Below are 25,709 nucleotides of genomic sequence, written 5' to 3'. Positions count from 1 at the left end.
ATCCCTCTATTTTTATTAAGACTAATTATTGCTTAAATCCTTGGATTGATGATTCATCAAGAATTAAAGAAAAACAAAATCTTTCCACTTAAACCTATAACCTGATTCCAACTGGATACTACAATTACATTCAAAACAATAATTATTAGCACATAAAAGCTTAGTTTTATTCAATGGATCAGTTTAATGGGGAGTAATTAATTAAATTACCAAAAGTAAAAGAAAAGGAAAGAATTATTTGGGGTATTGATTTAATCTCAGACCTGACTCTCTATAGCAAAAGGATGGAAAACCAATTATCAGGGGAAAACAGAATCATTATATCTTCAGAACCAATTCTCATTGGCTGAAGTAATCAGCATTACAAGATAAATATGCTTAGGTGTATTTCAGCTCCTAATACATGATAAATACTCCACATTTTTTTTTGAAAGTCTATATATCATTGTAGTCAGTCCCTTTGTCAGGACATCAGTTGTATTCATGTTTTAAGTGGTGATACTTTCAAATAATTTATTAATGACTCTGTGTAAAAAACACAATATATATACATATGCAATACATGTATACATTAATATGTATTTATAACACATCAATACATATAAATCTTTTTTTTTAACAACCTCATAGCATATGGAAGTTCTCGGGCCAGGAGTCAAATTGGAGCTGCAGCGGAGGCCTACACTACAGCCACAGCAACACCAGATGTGAGCTGCATCTGTGACCTACACCACAGTTTTTGGCAATGCCCAATCCTTAACCCACTGAGCAAGGCCAGAAATTGAACCTGCAGAGACAATGCCAAGTCCTTAACCTGCTGAGCCACAATGGGAACTCCAATACTTATAAATCTTAAAAAACCGAAAGGACTATGATTATCCTACTGACATAAGTAACAACGAATTAGACGTATAATGTAAACGATCCATTTATTCATTCAAAACATATTTATGTATTATATTAGAATCTTTCTTCATTGATAGATTATACACCCGCCAAAAGCAAAATACATGCAGCTCACAAGGTTGAAGTGAGCACATTCTTTTAAATTAGTCTTCTGAGACTGAATTTAAAGCAGTTTAACTGTGTTTGAAATGAGGTATCTCTGAACAAGATTCTGTCTGCTCCATGGACCAATGATTAGGAAATTCCTAAATTGAACATTTGGGGGGAACATTGTGAAGAACATCATCAGAAGGAGAGCTAATGGATTGTGACTTCATTCCCCCAGGAAAGTAGTAAAGGGTCCTGAAAATAACTGTAACCCTCACACTGGGCAAAAATATCATCCTGCCAGAGACTAAATAAGTTGTTCCAATTGGGTCATTAAGAAAATACTTAGATCAAAAGTTGCCATTGGAATTGTTCTTTAGAGAGGAGTTCTGCTGTCAAGCAAGAAGAAATGGACCATGTAATGTTTGAAGCTTTGGGACTTAAAAATAGCAGGGCTAAAGTACAAGAGCATGTTGTAGGGGAAGAATGCTGCAACACACTTGAACTAGATGACCTGCTACATCTTCACCACCTCTCATCTCTGTGATTCAACTCCACTGTAGTTAAGTACCATCATCAAAATTAAACCATGTAGGAACATGACCGACAGTGACAACAAAAATAATAACACTCTGAGCTCCTTCCTTAGATGAAAGGCTCCATGTTTTTACAAAGAACTTTGCAAACATTGTCTTTTTAATTCTCACAACACCCAAAGTGTGTAGGAGGTAAGTATTATTATCCCATTTTGCAAATGGAGAAGGTGAGGTTCATGGAGTTCGACTTGCCCACGGCTACAAATCAAACCAGCAAGGGAACCTACTCTCTTGACCCTCAGAAGTGAGTTGGTGGAAAACCAGATGCCCTGATGAAATATTGGGGGTTGAGATAAAGTCTGCTCACAGTATGCAGCAATGATATAAGTAAGAAAAGGGGGATAAAATTACAATTCTAAGTAAAGGAATTAGAGCAAGATGATACAAGTTTTAACAAAGGCTTAAAATGCACTGAGAGAAAACCAATTGGGACACTCTCCCAAGTGATGGCTTTACAGATAAAAAGAGGAAGCAAGAAAATAGTCAGGCTTTTTTTTTTTTTTTTTTTTTTTGGCTTTTTGGCTTTTTGTCTTTTCTAGGGCCACACCCATGGCATATGGAGGTTCCCAGGCTAGGGGTCCAATTGGAGCTGTAACCGCAGGCCTACGCCAGAGCCACAGCAACGTGGGATCCAAGCTGCATCTGTGACCTACACCACAGCTCACGGCAACACCGGATCGTTAACACACTGAGCGAGGCCAGGGATCGAACCCACAACTTCATGGTTCCTAGTAGGATTCATTAACCACTGAGCCACGACAGGAACTCCAAGGCTTCTGAATTACATTACATTATTTAGAGAAAATTAAGAAGAGAATAAACAGAAGAAAAGCTTCCTGGCTGCTGTTGCATTACAATGATAATCAAATTAACTGGAATTCTATCACCTTAAATACGCAGGTCTAAATTTTTAAATGATAATCACTGTGCATGACCACAGTTCTGTACTTCAGCCTTAGAGCAAATACCTGCACTATCTGACCACAAAATAAGACTATACTAACTAAACTATTCATTTATATTTTCTTAACTATAAATGAATGAACAAATGAATGAAAAAGAGATGGGGAAAATATTATTTCTAAAAAAGAACATATTTGGTTCATACACATCTTCAGGGCATGATTAAGACTTACTAATACAGACAATGGCTAAATCAGGCCTAAGCCATTGTCCAAAAGGACAGGAAAGGACTAATGGAAGAAAAATGTCAACAATGAAGGTGATTTTCATTTTAGGAGGGCCAGCGTTTTCATACTGCCTTGGGCAGCTGTATTTCCTAAGTCAAAGCACAGCATCAGCTCATGCTAGGCATGTACTCTGCAGCTCCACCTGAACAAATTGAAGGCACTTGTCCTTTCAATCACTGTGAGCATGTTACACATACCCTTTGGGCACCAACTATTAGGCCCGTGCTTCAAGCAGCCACAGAGATCCTAAGTACTCTGGATTCAGACTGCTGAGTCAGAGGCAGGGGTGGGCGGAAGGAAGAGACAGCCTGGCAGACTCTTGTAAGCATCCGTGCACCAAACCTAAAAGAGATGCATACATTAGGCCTCCCCTTCTCTTCCTCTTAGATATATAGGGATTCTCTACACTTACCATCTGTGGTTAGATGTTTGCCTTCTCAGACTTCTGGAAAGTGACTACTAGTTGATGAGAATGGCTGAAGTAGAAAGAAGCTGACTAAGTAAATAGAGGCAGGGCCAGTACAATTCTGAGGAATGAATGTTCATTTAAAAAAAAATGTTTACATGTTGATTTTTTTTCTGTTTCCACTCATTATGTATCAGTCTTTAGAATCATAAAACAAAGTTAGTACACCTAGCACCATTCTGTGCACCTGGGACATGATCACTGAACAGACAGATTCATCCTTATTATAGACACAGCAACACTGCATGCTACGCTGGTAAGAGTGTGAGAGCCTCAACAAGTCCCAAGCCTCTGCTCTCTCTTGAACCAGAGATGGGCCTCTGCACTTTCAATTGTAGGTACCACATTGCCCAGTTTATTAATTGTTTTAAGTCCAGCTTTCATCCTGATCCAGGTGGTTATTGCCTTTACTATCCACAGCATTTACGTGTAGACAATAAATATGCATTTTTATATAAAGTCAATATCTGGTGACTTATTACACTTATTTAGATATATTTCCATGTATATATCATGCATTTGCTGCATACACAGAGATTTACTGAGAATTACACTTGCCTTGCCATTGTGGTAAACTCTGTGGCGAATTCTGCTTCCCTGCCCTCTCTTTCCCAGGGCTGATGCCCAAAAGCGCTTCCTAACAAGTGCCCCAAACATTTACCTCCTTCTCAGAATCTGCTTCCCAAGGATTTCTCCCAATATGCAGCAATGATATTAATTTGCATTTCATACTGAAAACCCAAAATGATAAGATAATAAATATATTCATTTCAAGGCTGGACAGATCAAGGGTGCCATGGTCATGCCTGGATCTTAAAATAGACATAGCGTGGGCTTTATAATTCAATAGGAAAATAAACCTTCAAAATCAATTCTATATTTTTTGGAACTCTGTATATAGGATTTTAGGGTAATTCTTTTTGCAAATACCTCCAACTGTTTTCACGTTCTTGGTGAGAAAATTTAATTCAATGGTAAGTTATTCTTACTTGTACTCCATCATAAGGGTTGCTTATTAACAGATGAAAATGTGGGGTCTCAGGAGGCAGCCTAAGTTTAAATAGCCTCTGCATGCTATGTAACCTTGGGCAAGTCATTTCCCTTATTTGTGTCATTCCCCCAATCTGTCATAGAAAAAAATATAACAAAATGAAATACATTATGTAATCTGCCCAGCTCACTGTTGGGCACATTTGTTAGCTAAATAATGTTTAGTTTTCTATGACACTGAAGAATGGTATTATCTTTTAACTTCATGATAAGGGAGGTTCACATTATAGTAAGACCAGCAGGGAATACAAGGAAGTTTGATATATATGTATGATGTGACAAGGTATTTTTTAAAAATCTAGAAGTTATGGAAACTTCATTGAACCTTTCTCAGATGCCCCCCAAACTCATGCTTTCTAGCTTGTTTTTGTCCTCACCACATCTTCTAACAGTTGATTATTTCCTAAAGGGCTCATATATGTTAGTTTCCTTCTTGATTTTAATCAAGTTCTTATGTCAGAAAAATAGCTTGTAGGGCCTATCAGAAATGATTCCCTCATATTCATTCATTCTGCCAGAGATCTTTTGACTGATGGATTAGGTTCAGTAATAATAGCCTCAGCCAGATATTTGGACATTGAATTGCATTCTCCATCAAACATAACCTCAATTTCCTCAAACTTGACCAACCTGATGGGTTTCATTATTAATCAAATCCCACTGACTCATGCTCCCATTAGCCAATATCCCTCCAAGGCCCTTCCATTTCTCCTCCCATCTGTCTCCCAGGAGCCCTGTAGAGAGTCGTTCATGTTCTCACCTGCTCTCACTAGAAGTCCTCTCCCATTCTCTATGTGCCCTCATGGTGGTCCCAGAATCCACTTGAAAGTGGCACCTAGGACTGCTATTCTCACTATTCCCCCCGACCCACCATGACAACTTGGATGCTTGGGCCAGCAAGCCTCTTCTGAAGTAGCTGATACCACTCTGTGTCCACTGTAGTCCTCAGTGCACTGCAACTGAGCCACACATGGATTGTGGAAAATGAGGTTAGAGAGGAAGGCAGGAGCCAGGCAAGGCTTTGTCCATCACACTAAGAAGCTTGGGCTTAGCCTGTAGTCAGCAGGAAGTCAGCCAAAGGTTTAAATAGGGGCTTAACATGTACACTTTTATTTTAGCAACAACACTGTCTGATGTATAGAGGATGAAATGGAGGGAGACTGAGATTGTCAAGTCAAGAGAATGATTATGAGGATTTTGTAACTGTAACAATGAGGCAGCGGAGGAGTCAAACTAGGCTGAGCTGTGCAGACGGAGGGCTGCCTTCTCTGGACTGCACTTACTGGCCTTTCATGTCTTCTGGTTTCTAATTAGCTTGGGCCTCTGGTAGTTAACTATCAGAAGACTGGAAATCAGGAGGAAAGAAAAATCCAATGTATTTCATCCTCCCTCTCTAGGTCTCAGGTGACACCACCAGAAGCTGCCACATCTCCTCTTTGGCACGTGTGCATGCTCCAGTTCTGGCTTCTGCCCAAGGATCCCGCCCAGGGCTCTGGAAACCCCACTTCCTCCTTTTGTCCCTCCAACCCAGGTTTGATTGTGGCTTCCTGCTGTGGCTAACATCTAAGCTGCTGCTTTGTCTCCTGTTTGGCTTCTCAGCTCTTCCACCATCGGTATAATTAGTTTTTGGTATAAAATCTCTCTTCTAGAATATTTGGAGAGGATTTTCTTTTCCTGATAGGACTCTGACTGATAAAGAAGGGGACACATTTGAGAAATATTCAGGAGGCAGAATCATTGGGACTTTATGCAGCTAACCCTTATCTCCTAACTCAGAATTGTTCTCACTCTTCTGCACGTTCCTGAACTGGGTCTTATTGTATTGATTCCTCACTTAACTGGCTGTCTCCTTTTCCACTTTCAGTACAGCAGACTGAGAGTTCTCAAACTTCATGTGACAATAACAACAGATCAAAATAATAGGTGCTGGGAGTTCCCAGGTGACCCTCCAGTTAAGGATTTGGCATTGCCACTGTTGTAGTGTGGGTTTCATCCCTGGCCCAGGAACTTCCTCAAGCCATGGGCATGGAAAAAAAAAAATGGATGGTGCTGCATGCATGAGGCAGACAAGTTTCCCCTGGGGCTCGGCTACCTCAGGAATCATCCACTATTGGGCCTCCCAGGCTTGAGATGGCCAGCTTCCACAAATGAAAATGTAAACCCTGCCAAACTGGATGCTCCGGACATCAGTCCTTGATTTAGAACATGCTACATAAAGACCTAACAGAACAAAGTTGAGATACTATTTTGTTGGATGGAGTCAGGGCAAAGAATACAAAACCCCAACAGCCAGGAAGGAAAAGGCAAGGAGATAATGCTGAGTATGTGGATGGGGCTCCTGAGGCTGGTACAACTTGAACAAAGAGCACACCAGGCCTGGCTGGGAAGGGACCTGGGAATTCATGGGCACAGATGCCCTGTGTGATGCCCGAGATGTTCTCAGGCCTATAGAGTCAGGGGAGGATGCCAGAGAGGGATCACCTCTCTCCTAGAGAACTGGTCATTTTGTAGCTAATAAAGGCTCAGTGGGGGTTGGCCAGACAGACAAACATTTTATGTTACTTTTTGATTAAGTAACTTCTAATTTCAGAATCGTTTCAGATTTAGGAAAAGGAGCAAGTAGCAAAGACAGACAGAGAGTCCCCATATACCCCCACCCCCTGTCCCCACTATCACCATCTTACATTACAGTGGTACATGTGTCACCAACATTGAAACTGACATTGGTATGTGACCACTACTAAACTCTATGGTTTACCTGAATTTCACTATTGTTTCCTAATATCCCCCCATAGATCCTCCTATATTACATCTAGGGGCATTTTATTTTTATTTCCAAGCTATCTATCTTAATGCTTAAAAAGAAAAACATTTTCTCTCATTTATTTCATTAAAGGAATACTCAAACAAATAACAACAGAAATCATTAAAACTTTTTCCAGCTTCAGTACACTTCCTCAAGTATGACGAGGATAAATTCTCTTCCTTAGGGGAGTGTACTTGGGCACAGAGCACAGGAACCAAACCACATGGGTTCAATCCCAGTCCACGTCTTCCTCTCTGGGCAGCCTCGGAAAAGTACTTAAGTGATCAATTCCCCTGGGCTGTAGTTTTCTCATCTATAAAGTAGAAACAGAGATAGTACCGTCCCTCACAGGTGGGTATGTGGATTAAAGTTAATAGTACCTATAAATCGCTTAGGCACATAAGTGCCTGGGTGCATAGCAGGCACTGACTTGATCTTAGCTGTTATTACTGTTACAATTGCTATTTGATTCTAGAGTATCCTATGCATCTTTTTTCCTTGATACTCATCACATTTTTTCCATTACGTGTTTCAGATATGTCTATACTTCTAGACTATGATCTTCATGAATTCAAAGATATTCCTGTCTAACCAGAGTAGATGCTCATGAAATAATCGCTTAATTGTTTTACATGTTAAATGCAGAGCCATCAACCAACCACATGAAATGTGAAAGCTTGAAGGAAGAGAAAATGAATGAGATAAAATCGGATAGGAGTTCCTGTTGTGGCTCAGCGGAAATGAACCCAACTAGTATCCATGAGGCTGTGGGCTCAATCCCTGGTCCTGCTCAGTGGGTTAAAGATCTGGCATTGCTGTGAGCTCTGGTGCAGATGCATCTTGGATCCCATGTTGCGGTGGCTGTGACGTAGGCCAGCAGCTATAGCTCCAATTTGACCTCCTAGCCTGAGAACATCCATAGTCCACAACTGCAGCCCTAATATATATATATATATATAATATATATATATGTATAATGTATATATATATATATATATATATATATATATATATATATACACTAGAGAGATACATACACACACATCAAATGGGGGTAAAATATTTAGATTTTGTTTCTCAGCCATCGGTTTATGACACTCTGTCTTCGCTCACATTTAAACTCAATTTTTCCTCATGTGCTACATGATACTGAAAGGGAATGCATTTTTCTGAGATTAACAATTAAAAAGTTCAGCAGGAGGACATCCCCCTTTCAAGCATTGGTAATGAAGAATGGCAGGGGGAATTTTGGATGTAATTCCCAGCTATTGCTTTCTGGTGAAATTGGCATTAGGAGTACACAGGAGAAGAACAAGTATTATATTCAAATGGCTTCAAGAGTCAAGTTTCTTGCCAAATGCCTTGAAAAACTGAGTGTTTCATGTGTAAATGCACACTTGGGCTCTGGGAACCCCAGGCACGGATGTCTGTAAAGCCATGTATATTTCTGCCATAAAGGCAACTTTAAAATGTGCTCCACTCTTATCCAGACTTCCAGACAAGGAAGTTGTTAAATGCATTTTTTTTCTTCTTTCCTGTAAGTTGCCTTTGCCTTTGAAATATTGCAAAGTGGTTGTCCCAGAGGGTGGAGGTGGAATCAGCAGCTGCAGCATTTTTTAAGCCGTCATCCCTTTGGTATGTTGCTTCCTTTCACTTCATGCTGGGGAAGATCCCACCCATCCTTTGCATTCCTCCTGAGCAAGTTGTGTCAAGGAAAGGCGAGAGAGGAAGCTATTCCCATCCTCCAGGGTGTAATCAAAAAGGAAGGTTTTAATTAGTTTCTCAGGATGTTCTCAGTTTCTGCGCAGAACAGCCCTTCCCTTTTTTGGCATCAGAGCTCTTGGATTATTCAAGAAACACAAAGCTTTGGTCTCTCAGGAGCTAAACTCTCTGCATTCAAATGTAATAAGGAGCCATGTAGCCCATCTTTCCTCACACTTATCAAGTTGTAATCTTACACTTACCTGTCTAATTAATTGATTTGTAACCCTCTCTCCCATCATGCTGAGGATTCCATGAAGACAGAGGCAGGTCTGATTTTGATCTCCATTACATTCTGAGCACAAAGCAGTGTGTCTGGTGCATATTAGGTGCTCAACAAATTGTTGAACAATAAAATAATAAACATGTGATTGAAGAAGCTTCCACTATAGTAAACAAAACAGTTCCTGAAGCGTGTGTGGCTCTCAGAGACAGATTCTTTACGAGGTTCTTTGAAGGAGAATAGTTGATGATATGGCCTTTTCTATGGACAAGGCATCCTCCAAAGTGCATCACATTTGTTACATCCATTAACTCAAATAATCCTTATAATACTATGAGCTATATTCTGTAATTATTCCCATTTTACAGATGAGAAATCTGAGACAGAGAGAGTAGATCAGTGAAATTTGCCAAGGTCAAATAGCAGCTGCACCAGAGTCTGGAAGAGAACACAGCCCAGTTGGCTCACTTCAGGGACTGTGCACCCCAACTCACTATGTGATCCTGCCTCCTAGGATGCTAGAGCCCTGGATCCTCATAGTACAAGTAGCATAAGTGATAATAGTCCTAACTGGCAAAAAAAAAAATCGATTCATGTCTGGATAGACGTGGATAAATATATAAACCATCTTCTACATTTAGGGCTGTCAATATATAATATAAACACACATTTCAAATTCAACGAAGTGGGAGTTCTCACTGTGACACAAAGGGATCACCAGCATCTTGGAAGCACTGGGATGCAGGTTAGATCCCTGGCCTGGCAAAGTGGGTTAAGGATCTGGTGTTGCTGCAGCTGCAGCTTAGGTCACAACTGCAGCTTGAATCTGATCTCTGGCCTGGGAACTCCATATGCCTTGGGGCAGGCAAAAAAAAAAAAAAAAAAAAATTCAACAGGTGTAAGGTTGTGTTATATATATGTTTTACCAAATTAAAAATACATATCTAAAAATGGATCATAGACATGAAACTTAAATCTGTAAAACTTGAAGCAGAAAAGCAGAAAATCTTAAAAAAAAAAAAAGGATTGTGCATGATGAATGGCACAAAGAGACAAAAAAAAATAATTTTCTTGAATTCCTTTAATGTCAAGTACACTCATAGGTATTTAGTGAGTCAAAAATCTGCCTTATTTTTTTTTCTAAAATACCTTAAGAACAGTTACTATGTGAAAATACAAATTAACTGTCTGCTTCACTCCAAAGACTCCATGGAATCCCAAATGGCCAAAGAATAAGGATTAAATACCATCAAAATAAGGTTGCTGTATGAAGACATGTCCCTCCTGTACTACAAGACATATACTTCAATTCCAAATGGGGTTTCAGACACAAAGAAATGAGCAGAAAAACATTTTTCTCACCTCTGAGTTCCCATTGCACATTAGGCCATTTTCCTTGTTCCTGACATTTAATGCATTCTATCTAATATCCATGCACTTGTCTTATCTCCCCACAGAAACTATAAACTCCTTAAAACAGGAACTGTGTCTTGCAGTAAAAGGCAGTGTGCTGAAAAGAAAAGAACATGATTTGTATTAGTAAGTGGAATTACCACTCACTATTTGTACAACTTTGGGCAAGTTATTTATCTTTTTCCATCCTTGTTTTGGTCATCTATAAAACGAGGTTAATAATGGTATGTAGAATTATTAGCTAGACTTTTAAAAGAGTATGCAAAACACTGGTTAAACACAGGAGACTAAAACATATATGGTTTACTCCAGGAATATATTAAAATTTCAGTGAGTAAACAAAACCTTCTTAAACTGATAAGGGCAAAGAAAGCAAGGGAAAAGAAATAAGATGAGGGAAAAAAGAACGTATATATAGAAAGCTATGGACTGATTTGTGATAAGTGATTTGCCAGACCAGAAAACATGGAAACCCTTCAGCAAATAAAATCACTAAGAAGGTTCGTTTGCCCTTTAGCATCTCAGAAGACTCAGGAATTGCGGCCAGGCGGAAATTTGGAAGTAGGTGTTGGTGAGATGAAAACAGTAACACCAATGGAAAGTCTTCGTAAGGAGCAGTGAAACCCTGGGATACCTCACATTCCCCACATACCCAGGTGTCCATTTGGCTTAACTTTGAATAATGTTTATATACACCTAGCAATGTAGAGACTGAATACTAATCTGACCAGAAAGTATAATTTAGATTATAAAAATGCTGAAAGTATAAGTGTGTATTTGAGATGAGAAGAGGTATTTAAGGAAGTTAAACAGTTGCCTTCCATTGTAGCATGTTCATAGGTAATATCTAAAATTGACAAATAGCAGTTTAGCATATTATGTAAAACTATGGAGGCAAATACCAGAAGATTAAAGGATTAAAAGAGGTTTCCTCTAGGAGATGAGAATTGAAACAGTGAAACAGTGGCTGATGTTTTGCATTATAAGCCTAAAGGAATGATTTGCCTGTTATTTCTAAGTACATTTTTAATCATAAAAAACATTTTTTTAAAAACAAGTGCTGGGCTACAGAAGGCAGTCAATAAACATCAGTGGCAGCTCTTAATCCCTGTTCATTTTTCTCTTCTCAATATATTTATTTATGTTCATATTTATTGCCCAGTAGGTTCTTATTCAATATTTACTAAGTGACTAAGCAAATGAGCCATCAGGTTCACGTATTGAATCACCAACAAAATCTTCAGAAGGGAATAAAGGAAGGAATGCATTTATTGCCTTAGGTTTTATAATGTAAGGCATGCACTGTCACCTAGAAACAAAGTTTTCAGTGGTTAATGATGAGTCTTCCTGGCACTTTCTATGGGTGGGACAGAGAATGAATGCGCTATAGATAGGAAATCAGGTACCTGTACCAAAGGCGTGGCCTGTGAAATATGAGAGTTATGTTCAACCTGAAAAACTCCCTTAAAATACTATCAGCTACCTATACATGACAGACAAATTAACCTGACAGCATCGACCCTTAAAAAGACCTTTGCTATTGCCAGGGTTACCTAGGTCCACATTTCCCTGTACCCTTTCCTCCATCCCCCTCAAGCAAGGTGGGGATTAGTTTATCATCAGCATTGATCAGGTGACCTAATCCCTGATTCTGGGCATATTTATTCCTGGGGAGCTTGACACGCATTAGCATAATCACACATTTACTCAAAAATTACGTGGCACAAATATGCAACTGTCACTTTCAAGAACCACTTTCACACTTTGGTTTTCTTCTTTTGTGAGTTTTCCAGCCCTGCACTTCTCTTCACCATCCTTTCAATGAGGATGAACATAGCAAAAGAGATTAGGGTAAAAAGAAAAGAACAGATCCACGTGGGCAAGCTGTTTACTCCCACAGTCCACTCAGTTGTTTCGTCTCTTTTGTGACCCATGCCACAGCCACAACTTCTTCACTAGGGCACATATCAACCGGGATCAATGATCTGGACCTTAACCAAGAAGAAACACCATTACTTTGTTTGCATGTTTGCTTATTTGTTTAATTGCATGAAAGAAAAATAGCATGAGGGGACCATACAGTATACTTTTTTCCAAAAGAACTGCTTCTGAAAATCTAGATGATGTACTTTTGAAGATTTTTAAAAACTAGCTTTTTGATATTAAAAATAAAACTCTCACTCCCAACATCCACATGTACTGCTCTGCAGAGCTGGTGATTCATGATTAAAAGTCCCCTCAGAAAGACAAATCCCAGTCAAACAACAAAGGTTCAGATTAAACCCAAGCCAAATCAACAGATGCCTGGCACCATCAACTAAATGCCACCAAACGGAGGCTCCCATGGAATGCATGAAGGAGGGAATTCCAGAGACACTGAGTCAGTCAGAGACACAGGAGCCGATTTGCCACTGCTGAGTATGGCAAGGAACATGGGAAAGTCCCAGGTGAAGAGTTCAAGTTTTGCCAAATCAATTTTCTTTATTGAAAATCTTCAATGATAGGTTTCAAATCTTGAGATAGTCATTGAAATGATGGATGATGTTATGTAATGAGAATTAAATGTCCACTTGAAACTAATAGAATATTGTAAGTCAACACATTGTAATTAAAAAAATATTTTAAAAAGGAGGGTAAGAATGGCAGTCCAAAGGAGACAAGAAGATCTGTAAGTATGGGAAAATGTTGGTGGATATGAATTGCGAATAGACCTCAGCCAATTTCGCTGTTCACAATTATTAGGCTCTTTTGATAGGCATGTCCTATAGGAAGAGATATGTGTGTGTACTTGATCTCCTTCCTACAACATTACTCAGAAAGTCTCAAGCTGAATTCTGCTATACAAACAGTTATCATCAAGCAGTTGCAAAAGGCATCATACAACCGGTACTGTAAGCTTTATATTTCCAGCTTTCTAAACTTTTAGTTCCCCCAAGAAAACACAACAGTATTTTAGAGGCAGGATTTAGCTAAATTCAGTCATCAGCAAAGTAACCAGAAGTTGTCAGAGGGAAGCCTTGGCTACCATGCCGAAGGGTACAGACCACATGACTCTCTACATTTATATGCCTCATACACGCAAGGATGACGACTGTTTCTCTAATATTTCTAGCCAGTTCACATATTCAAACACCACCATTTTCATGAATGAAAACCCATTTCTGATTCTTGCTATGCCACTTTACAAACTCTGACATTTGCCGGGCAACTGAATTTCTTGCAATAGCTAATTTTGGAGCAGAATCTTCTAATTATATGCTAACTAATAATTCATGTACTAGGTTGCAGAATGTCCCCTCAAAATTCATGTCCAGCAGGAATTTGTGAATGTGACTTTATTTGGAAATAGGATTTTGCAGATGTAATCAAGTTAAGATGGGGTCATAAACTGGATTAACATCTCATAAAGACTAGTATCCTTAAAATAAGAGGAAAATTTGGACACACACATACAGAGGGAAGAACTTGTGAAGACTGAGGCAGAGACTGGATTAATGCATCTAGAAACCAAAGAATGTCAAGGACTGTTGGCAGTCACCAGAAGCTTGGAGGGAAGAATGGAATGAATTTGCCCTCAGAGCCTCCAGAAAGCAATCAGCCTTGCTGACACTACAGTGTTGGACTTCTAGCTTCCAGAACAGTGAGAGAATAATGTTCTGTTGTTTTAAGTTTGTAGGTGGTAATTTGTTATGACAGCCTCAGGAAACTAATATACCATAGAATATATATTTCCAACAAGGGCCACTAACCATCCCGGGGAGCAGATTGAAACTAACCATTATATATATCACAATGTCAATGATGAAGCGTGTGAAAGTAAATTATACACAACATGGCAACACGGTAGTAGAATTGATGTATGCGTATTTTTGTAAATAACTATTTTTTTCAACAGCTGTATTAAGTATCTAAGGGCACACATAGGATGTGGATCACCTTTACATCCTCAAGCCTATAGATCCATCCCCAGTTTTCTTAGGCTTAGAAGCCAGGACAGTTTCTCTCTTCTTTTCTAAAGACTTTTGGAGACTTTATAGGGCAGAGCTGATTCATAGGTATAGTTTGCCATTGATCAACAGACACCATTTGCACTGCTGATAGAAGCTAAATCCAATACATAAAACATCTCCTAGCTCCACCAGAAGTTTTGTTTTTTTGAGATGAAAAGATGAAGATTTATTTGACAAAAAAAATCACCTGTGATATTTTTTTTTCTATTGCAGGAACACCCTTAAAAGAAAATATAAGAGTATCAATTCATGAATAGGAAATGAGGGATACAGTTTATTATAACTTATCTAGGCTATTTGGAGTTTCTCAGCACATACACATTTTCATTTAAATCCTCCTATTTTTTGTGCCAGATTAATCTGTACTCTTAAATCATCCTAAATGTAAGTCTCAGTTCTGAAATTTTTACTCTGTGTGACCCATAGAAAGCTGTTTGATATCATACAATGATAAAGCACACATCCCAGCTTGTACTGAGAATTCAATGAGAGCACATATGTCATATGTGAATTTCACACAGTGCACAATACTAGATAAACATTTGCTTCTTTCCTCCATTGATAAACATCTTAAAAATGTCTTTGTCAGATCCCATTTGTTTCCATATGGAGCCCACCATTTTCTGTTATGGGTTCTGGGACAAGAGAAGTCATAAGTGAAAGGCACAAAATCTCACTCTCTCTTTCAGGTTTGCCTACCGACTCCACAGTGCTGTGGAGCAAGAATGGATGAGGCCCCAGCCCAGGAGTAGGCAGAGTCCAGCAGGGAAGCCCAGCTGGCTACCTTGCCTTCCCCTGCAGAGTGACAATGGCTGGAAGAGTACTTAGCTGGAATACTTTCAGGACAAGCTGAGTTGCACCCCTTCACCACACCCCTTCACCACACCCCAACACCATTACCACCCCACCACCTCTCCATTTTCAGTACCAAAACTAGAAGCAGCTGAATGTGCTGCAAAAGTGGGGCCCCATAGTGCAAGTTAATGACCACAACACTGCCCTGCCTCAATGGAAAGCACATGAACTTGGGAACCTGGGAGTGTAGGTTTCAATTCAGGAGCCCCGTTTACCACCTGTGTCATCTTAGGAAACACATTTGAAATTCCCCAGCTTAAACAGAGCTCTTATTTCCCCTGTTGTTGACTTGTGGTGACAATTAAAGATAATATACATACAGTACTTTGCATAGTGCCTGACTCATATTTGGCTCTCAACAAGCAATAAATGTTCTCCTCTCTGAACTGATACATACTCTAATCAGGATGTCTTTCCTCCTCTTCTACTCTCATAGAAGTATCATTCTTCACTCAAAGACTGGCTTCTCACAGCTGCTCTTTCTTCCTTTATCCCTGCTACTCAGGGAATCCTCATACCATTTCTCCTGGTCTCACTTGTGATGGTATTTAAGACCCCAGGTTTTTAAGCCTCACTGTTGCTACGATCTCCATAAATGCTCTTAGATTCTCCCTAACAATATAGGTCATACTTTGCTTAACTTATATCTAAAAATCAAGGCTAGGAGAGATTCAACTTGCCAAGCTAACAGGTGAGTGAATCAAAATCCAAACCCATTGTGTCTAACTCCAGAGCCTCTACACTGCCATACTTAAGTCCATACTGCCTTTCATGTTATGTCATATTTCAGATATTTGGTTCACATGCCAACTGATAACATACATAAGGACAGGCTTAGCACAGTGCTTAATCTGTAGTAAATGCTAAATAAACATTAGGATTATTACAAATAGTCATTAATTAGTAGATGATTAATTAACTACAAATATGTTTATTATCCTATAGAGATTTTTAGACCAAAGAAAATCCTGAATCAAGGAAAGGTTTATTTTGTATTTCTTCAGGAAAGACAATTTTTTAAAAAGGTTATAGCTGAAGCCAGAATGCAGTCACATTTGCTATAAAACCAGATGTTTGCGAGAAAACTAGGAAGACATTGGTCCATTCCAGAAATGCAAAAAGGCCCTTCCTCAGCATAGCCCTTAATAATGTTTTTAAAGGTGGTATACTGATGTATTGATATGACAGCTGGTAAGGCTATGATGAAAAGACATGAAAGGAAGAATGGTGAAACAAGACCATGAGCCATTCAGAGACGGGAATCAAGGGGTGGTGCAATGTCACACCATGGCTCACCTCTCCAATCAACAGTGAAGGCCCCACCCCATCCTCACTCACCTTATGTTAGAATCCAGCTATACCACTGCCCTGAGGTAGAGGAACACAAGTGTAATTCTGCAGTGATGAGAATCAGATTCCTTCAATACTGGTTATTGAAAAATTTTTTTAATATCCATCCATTTCAGCAAGAATGTTTTGAGCTGACTTTGTCATCTGTATCTTGACAATATGTCTTTATCTCCCAATGCAAGAAGAGATTATAAACTTTTTCCTCATCAGTGTTAAAGACCAAGTGCCAACAATGAAAAAAAGCAAGATCTTTGCTTCAGATCTTCTGAAGGAGCCCCACTGGGTCAGTGCCAGGGTTCCTGCCATCTCAGTTATGAAGAGTCTAAACTAATGTCAGTGCCCATGTGAGGAAGGAGTTAGTCTGATAAACATCTCACCACTGATTTCCCAGGAGTGGAAAAGTGATATATAATGTGTCTGGCAGAGCTACTGATGCTGAGCTTGTTACTGTTTTTTTTTTTCTCTTTTCTCTTCAGGAGGAGGTGAATACATGTTTTGGTTTTATATCTGGCACCTATCTCTCTCCCCAAGGAAGGACTTATGACTCCTGCCAGCAATAGGCTTCACTGCTTTTGGCAAGATTTTATTCATCTGGATGGTCTTGCATCCAAATCACAAACAGAAAGGAGTTAAGCTGAGCGAGGTGCAGATACCCAGACACCAACCCTCACTACGACATGTGCTGTGTCAGTTTGAAACAAGCCTGACTTTTGTCTTATGGGGAGCAATATGCAATGCTGTGTAATTTGGTCAAAACTGGAGTTTCCCAGATTCCAACGTTCAGAAATCCAATGATGCTGAAAACAATTCCTGGTGAGCATAAAAATTAAAAGCAAGAAAATGGAATCTCAGGAAACTGCCCTGACTTAAACACCACCGTTTTATAAAACAAGGACATTGCCACATAAAAAAAAGGTAAATGATCATAATCTCAGAGTAAAGGACAGTCTTTTAAGTTATTAATTGAACGTTATGCTAAAAATAGAAATAAAAAAGGTTCTGATTACTCTTATGAAACTATAAACCACTGAAAATATAAAAAAATGCAGAGGAGTGTTTCATATTCTGGGAAATCCTTAAATATCTCAGTGAGTGATCCTGGACAAGGGTACCCATCTATCAGACATATTTAAGGTGTACATAGAGGAGTTCTGTTGCGGCATTCATAAAATTGTAAATTTAGGTTAATGAAATCATGAAAATAACATAATGAAATGCTACAGATAGATTTGTCTCCTCCAGGCTGAGACCACAGCTGACTCCCTTGATGTCTCCAGCCATGGGGCTTTCTTCCGTCTTTAAACTCTCCTATGTGGCCATGACTAAGCAAACCACTTGGCATTTAATCCCATAGCACCTTGTACCACCTCTGATATCAAAGGCACTTACCCACTTTACATTCCATACATACTTTCTAAATGAGCAGAACCTCTGAGATACTTTTATAACCAAGGGCAAGAAAGTCCCTGGCAAAATAAAAGCCTGAAATATAAATATGGCAGCCTCTGTAATAAGATTAGTAATATCAAATATTTACATGGGCAGGAAGAGAACATGAGTATAGACATTTTGTAGACATAAAAATCCAATTGGCAAAAAAAATGATCAAGGCATCTAAAAATCAAATCTGGAAGCCAAAACCAGGTTCTATAGATATCTTGTTTTTTCTTCAGACATTCTTTCTACCACCCTTCCACTCAAGGCTTAGCCCTTCTTCCTTTAAAGAAGGAGGAAACTTCTTCCAGCCTCCCACCTTAAAAGCCTTTCCATCTATCCCAACTTTTGGTGATTTTTCCCCTCTTGTTAGTTTCTGGAAGAGCTATTATCTCATCTCTTCTCTTCTTCCTCGAAGAAAGAATTTAAGATCATTATAGACAAAATGAGGACAAAATAATACACTGTTTCCCTTCCTGCCCCCATTTCTCTGTACACTAAGCAAGATACTCCCACCCTCACCTTCTACATACCAGGGAGACCCTACTCATTCCTCAAGGTCATATCAGCACTGTCACTTCCTCTTTTTTCACACCTGCCTGGGTTCTCTTCCCTTCTACACTGATTAATTACTTCCTCCTCCATGCCTCCATGCAAATGTTTCCATTGAGCAAAAATAGCATTCACATTATGGTGAAAGTATTGAGATTAAAACTCAACTGGGCCAGTAACACTGCCCAACATCTTCAGTTGTTCAATACAATCTACAATGACAAAATAAACCTCCTCTTTCTTCAAATCTCTGAAACAGTCTTGTTCCTTTTGGTATTTACCATATGAACTTGCCTCTTAAATAGAAGTTAGAGACTACCTGATGGGAATTCCCAAATACCAAATATTTCTCTAATAATAATTATAAAAACAACACACACTGAGCCCTCTCTGCCCACCTGCCTTCTCATTACAGTGGAGGATATGCCTCTTCTTCTATCTAAGGTTGATCTCTTTGAACACCATCATTTTTCAATCTCCTTGTGAGCTATAAATATTTGGGGGTTTTTTGTTTGTTTGCTTTTTTAGGGCCACACCAGAGCATATGGGAGTTCCCAGGCTAGGGGTCAAATTGGAGCTGCAGCTACCAGCCTACATCACAGCCACAGCAGTGTTGGATCCAAGCCACATCTGCAACCTATACCACAGCTCACAACAGTGCTGGATCCTTAACCCAATAAATGGGGCCAGGGACTGAACATGCATCCTCATGGATACTAGTTGGGTTTGTAACCCGCTGAGCCACAATGGGAACTCCCATTTATAGAAAAACTTATGGTCAAAAAGTTAGTTAAGACATGTTTACTAAACTTTATAATGTTTTTATTTTATAGAATTATACTAAATTTTTGAAATGGTGAATATAAAAAAGTCTCCAGATATCTGGACTTCTACTTTTCCTCTTATAAGCTATGACAGGACAGGCTTGAGTATTAAAAAAAAAAAAAAAGATAATTTTGAGATGTTTTAGGATTTTATGGGTGCTTTAAAAAGCAAAACCAGGCCCAGGAACTAAGAAGCTTTTGAGATTGAACCCAGAGGCAATGCTTATTCATTGTTTCCATCCTCTTCTGTAACATCTTAGAGTAGAAAATGCATCTTTATGTCTGATCCAGTGGACTCTCTTAGCCATATATTTTAATAATAGTGAGCAAGAGGATTTTTCCCAAACTCTGCATGGAGACAGAGGAAGCCTATTGAAAACACTTCTGCTATTAAGATTCCACTACTTTGAATTTTAGATTTGCTTCCATTGGCCACTGTGTTCATTCGTAATCTCTCTTTCACTGCTTTTGGGATGGCATAGAACTGAATTAAACTAAGATAGTGTCTCCTAAGAATTTGTGCAGTTTGGGTAAATCAGTACTAGAAGTTGAGCTTGTAAACAGAAGACGTAGGAGTTTCCACCATGGCTCAGTGGGATCCATGAGGATCCCAACTAGGATCCATGAGGACACAGGTTTGATCCATGGCTTTGCTCAGTGGGTTAAGGATCCGGCATTGCCATGGGCTGTGGTGCAGTTTGCTGATACGGCTTGGATCCTGCGTTGCTGTGGCCGTGGCATAGGCTGGAGGCTACAGCCCCAATTCGACCCCTAGCCTGGGTACATATGTCACAGGTGCAGCCCTAAAAAAACAGAACAAAACAAAACAAACAAACAAAACAGAAGACGTAATCTATTTTTCCCTAAAAAGACTAAAATAGACTATAAATATTTCTAATATAATCTGGTTTTTAATATGCTCCATAGCTGTTGATTTCAAGTTATATTTAATAGATACTTGCTAAGATTCATGTTGTTTATGACAGCACGTTATTGCATGCTCAGTAATTTAATGGGTGAGTTGGAAAACCCCCATTTTTTCCTCCTGTGTTTCTTTTAGTCTCACACTACTACTATACTTAGAATACTTCTGACACCAGGTATATGGGTTTTCACCACACAAGCAATTAATTCTGTAACACCAACTGGGTGTCCTGCAATTTAACTCCACTATGGTATGATCTACAGGAGATAGTATTGGATCTCACAGTTTAAGTGTTCAGTCCCAGGAGACAGCCCCTCACTCAGCTGCCAATTGCAGGCAGTGGTTTCCTAAAGTTACCCACACCTTCAGTCCAATTTGGCTACAAATCAGAAGTTTCCATGTTCCTCCTCATTAGTTAGTTTGCTCAAGCAGCTTACAGAATGGTAAAGGCTTATGTTTACTAGCTTATTAAAGGATACAATAAAGGATAGAGATGAAGAACAATATGAAGAGATACATAAGGTGAAGTCTAGGAGGGTTCTGAGTACAGGAGCTTCTGCCTCTCTGGCACTGGGGTGCATCACCCTCCCACTTAGTGGATGTGTTCCTGAACCTACACTTTTGGGATATTATAGAGGCTTCTTAATATGGGCATGATCAATTGTTAACTCCATTTCTGGCCATTCTCTCCTCCCTAGAAAAGGAGATGAAGGTGGGGAAAGAGCCGAAAATTCCAGGTTCCTAATTATAACTTGATCTTTTTGATGACCAAGCCCCATCCAAGAGCCATCCAAGTGCCCACCCAGAGCTGTCTCATTAGAACAAAAGATGCTCCTAGTGCTCTTATCACTTAGGAATTTTCATGAGTTTTAGGAGCTCTCTGTCGAAATCATAGGCACAGACCAACATACCCATGTTCTATTATTTCACACTGAAGAGATAAATTTTACGTGGATCTTTTTATCTAAGTATCTACCTTTAAAATGGAATTAGTTCAATCATTTTATCCCCCAGGAAGTATTTTAGTGATGAGTCAGGATTTCTTTCAAGTGGCCTCACTTAAGGAACACTCTAGAATTTGCTTTTACTAAATGACTCTTTAAAAATATCAATGTTGGAGTTCCTGTCATGGCCCAGTGGAAATGAATCTGACTAGTATCCATAAGAATGAAGGTTTGATCCCTGGACTCACTCATGGTTTAAGGATCCAGTGTTGCTGTGAGCTGTGGTGTAAGTCACAGATGCGCCTCGGATCCTGCATTGCTGTGGCTATGGCATAGGCCAGCAGCTACAGCTCTGATTCAGTCCCTAGTCTGGGAAGCTCCATTTGCCGCAGGTACAGCCCTACCTAAGAAGATAGATAGATAGATAGATAGATAGATAGATAGATAGATAGATAGATAGATAGATGTTTCAAAAAAATTTCATTGTTTTGTCCATTGTTACAATTTACCTAGCTCATTGATTTACAAATGTGTTCAATAAATTCCAGGAGTACAAGTGTTTTCAACAAAATAAGTTCCTTCAGCCCTGTTTTCCCTTTGTTTATAAATAAGGTGGTTTTAACTGTAAAGGTATTTAATTTTTGTATTAAATCCGATAAAGTGAAAATTATCCAAGCTACAGCACATTACAGGGGGCAAAAGAGAAATCTGCAAGGACATGTGTTTTAAAATCTGACTTCTATCTAGAAAGCCACTGGGTGAAGCCTGAGGTGATGATGGTTGCTCTCAGCTGAGTATTACTGGTAATCAGCATAGTCCCCTCCAGAGAGCCTGGACCCAAGAAATATTTGTTGAAATCATGTGTAAATCAAAGTGCAAATAGCAGCCAGTGTTAGCCTTTCCTGAATTAGAGCCTCTAAGAAGATAAACCCTTTCACAGACAAACAGGCAATACTATTTGATAAGACCTTCTAAGGAAAGATGATATTTTCATTTCAAATATTGTTCTACTCATTTCTATTTTTGAACAAAAATAAGAAGCTACTGGATTGGAGAATAAAAAAGTATATGACTAACCTCAAGGATCCAGAGATGGTCCTGAAGAGTTCTGAGATGAGATCAAGTTGAAAACTCACTCTCAGATAACGTATGCTAGGAAGATGATATAAAAAGCTGCAAATGGATACAGAACTGAAGATGGCATTTAGCTCTTGCCTCGGTGAAGAAAATGGCAACAAACAACCCAACTAATACCCATTTACCAAAACATAGCAAACCCAGTGCTGTCCAGAATACTAATCTCTTTCATTGTTTTCTCAGCATCATAATGCAATGGCTTCAGGTTAAATTCAAATGCAACAGGCATTGCTATCCATGAACAGTAGCACCAAGCTATGAATAAAGCTAGATCCTCTTCAGATTGTTCCAGAAGCCTAAATAATAGCCTACAGTTACCCAGACAGAACTACCATTTCTCAATTCTCCTCAGCCAGGAACCTAGGGAGGGCCTCACGGTTCTCTTCATGCTGACTTTTTCAATAATGCATAAGCATGGGCCTGAAGGTACCATATGTGTGAATACCAGGCAGAGGTGTTGTCTCTGACACAGGATTAATATATCTGATGCAAGCATGGATTTTCCCTCTTAAGGAGACAGAATCAGATGACAAGAAAGCTAAGTGGTTACTGAGAGCTTTCTCTGAAAGAGAAGCAGAATTCACTAGTACTCTGCATTCTCTGAGGAAGAAAAGTTGGAATATGAGCTCTGCTTCTCACCCTTTCATTTTGCTGGAGATATTGCTCATTAAATGCTGTATCATATTAAAGCAGTTATTAGGAAGCAAGGTATAGATCAAGTCACCAAGTCTGTGCATCACAGGATTAACAAAATAGAAAGGAAAGAATCCAAGAGATACTGGGAAACACTACTGGGAAAGAATGGGCTAGGCAGTGAAAGAGAACTGGGCTCATGGCTCTACACATCCTAGTTCAACGGCCAAAAGCTAATTGCCCCACTGTCTGAGGTTTCCTTCCTGTAGCTATCAAATAGCAGTAAAACTATCTACTGTAAAGCGTGGTATGTGGAATAAATAAAGTATGCCTATTGCCTGGCATACAGAATATATATCTATCCAAACAAAAAGGAATGTGGTTGATGAAGAAAGTGAATGTGCACTGTTTAGACTAAATGTCCTCATTTACTGAGAGTGCAAATACTTAAAAAATGAACCATTTCGGCAAACTCACCAGCAACTGGTTTTCAACATCTAAAAACTATACATTGTTATGTACTCAAGAAATGTGCTAAAATTAATAGTAAGCCATACCCAACCGGCAACTGTGGGGATGAGGAATTGGTAAGAAAGGGCTTTTGTACTTATGCCCTCATCTTTTTCCAGATGTTTTGTTACCGGTAACAATAAGCTCTTTGCATTCTTTTTATCTGTGTTTACATTTGTCAGTGTTGAAATGACACTAAATGGAGGGGGAGAGCTGACAGGACTATGTTTTTCCCTCGTGCTTTGTCCTCTCTATATGCACAGATACACACAGGCTAGACACACAACACGCCCCCCTCCCCGAGGTATACTCAGTCAGATACATACACACACAGCTACCTATGAAACTGTCTTACCCAACACACAATCTCATTTAAATCATAAGGAGCTAGAGGGGCTCCTAAATGATTTCTATAGGAATATCAGATATAGTTGATAAAAAAAAAATCTAGCGATCAGGTCCTAAAATACATTTATGAAAAGTTTTTAAATCCAACTATTTTTTTGCTTCTATTTGATATTAGATTGTATGGCTTTATACACAGATGCACTTTAGATATCCTGAAATTTACTTGGTTCGAATTTAATAATTCTTTTTTTAGCTCTCACCACTGCCAACAGAAGAATGTTCTATACAAAAGTGGATACTTGGCAACACATTTTAATAAAGTAATAAGTCTATATCTATATTCTATAGCTGAGTAGTAAGTAGTCAGACTATTGTAAGAGGGGAATAAAAACAAACCTACATTTTATCAGTGATGTAAGACAGTGAAAATATGGCAGAGAAACAAAGAAAGAGAGTACGCTCCTTACAGAGGGTGGACCCAGTAGCAACCAAATGAGCAATGCTGCCAACAGTGACTCTCAGGTGAATCATGCCCACCAGGCAGCACATGGGGATTGGAGGGCATCACCTGGACCACAGAGCTCCCATATTTCCAAGGTGAGATAGAAATAAGTTGTGATGGCAGAACTTAAAGAGACTAGTATGAAGGTCCCAGAAGTTAACAAGTTCAGTCCAATGCCAAGTATTGTATTTGATCCATGACTTTACACACCTCTCAAGAAAGTCCTGTTCTTGCATTTGACTACCACTATATGTACACAGAAAGAAGAGCATGCTTGTGCACATTTTAGAGAAAATATTTTCCTATTGATATATATTCTGTCAAGGATGCTCTAAAACATCCCTCATCAGCTGGCTCCCATTCTGTATTCTCTCAACTCAGGGGTTTCAGCACATGCGCATGTAGGGATTACAGCCCCAGCATGGGGCATCCTGCCATATATTCTCTCTGTGCTATAGGGGGATATTTACTTCACCTTTGTTCAGTACTTAAAAACTTACCTTGAAAACACCACCTTTGATGGTGACTATAGCAAAGACTGACACCTAAGAAGGATCTTATAGACCAAGCAGCAGCTGTGGGCCAAAATCAACAAGCTGAGAGGATTAAATGAAATAATGTCTGTGAAAGTGCTTGTAAACTGGGGCATACCGGCAACTGTTCTGATGATAGAGTTGGGGAAACTTCATAGAAGCAAATGCAAATTCTTACATCCACATTACAATAAATCCATTGTAGGAGTGAGAGACCTGGCTGGAGAGCATTTCAATAGAAACCAGGAAGCTGACTTGATTGCTGGAAAGGCTGAGGTAACCTGCAATTATAAGTCAGCAGATCACATCTGGCTATGGTGTTTATTTCTGGGAGCCACATTTTAAAAGCCTATTAACAAACTGAATTCTGTCCTCATCACAGAAGAGAGGAACCAAGTTGAACAGAGGTTAGAAACCCTGTCATACAAGGAATGGTTAAAAGATATGGAACTAGTACTCTCCTCAAATATTTGAAAAGAAGAAAGAATAAAACTGGAGAGAACAGAACAAGATCAGGTTGAAGTTACATAGTGTGGAAAGTAACATAATGTCTTTTCTATCAAGGGAAATCTCAGTTACTCCATTTTGCTCCTGCTCCGGCTTCCGCGGAATCAACCCTGCGACCCCCTTCCTCCTTACCTCTTTTCCCAGTAA

At 39.2% G+C, this 25,709-nt stretch overlaps 1 protein-coding gene across 9 annotated transcripts in view; it reads right to left on the bottom strand.

The window, feature by feature from the left end:
* The window catches only part of LOC102159433 (uncharacterized), a 908,266-nt gene that overhangs the window by 408,497 nt on the left and 474,060 nt on the right, over positions 1 to 25,709 (bottom strand). For 8 of the 9 annotated variants that reach the window (XR_014831357.1, XR_002339577.2, XR_014831356.1 and 5 more), the window contains one exon: positions 10,448 to 10,595. The gene's annotated coding sequence lies outside the window, so the exon portion shown is untranslated. Of the gene's footprint in view, positions 1 to 10,447; positions 10,596 to 14,695; positions 14,729 to 25,709 lie in introns of all 9 variants that reach the window. The other variant, XR_014831355.1, reaches the window with a different exon arrangement.

Source organism: Sus scrofa, chromosome 16, assembly GCF_054392235.1.
Source record: "Sus scrofa isolate SSC_HxYL_T2T_F1_AM1 chromosome 16, Sscrofa_HxYL_maternal_Yorkshire_Landrace_v2.0, whole genome shotgun sequence".
Lineage (NCBI taxonomy): Eukaryota > Metazoa > Chordata > Mammalia > Artiodactyla > Suidae > Sus > Sus scrofa.
This window is presented reverse-complemented; position numbering and strand designations above follow the sequence as displayed.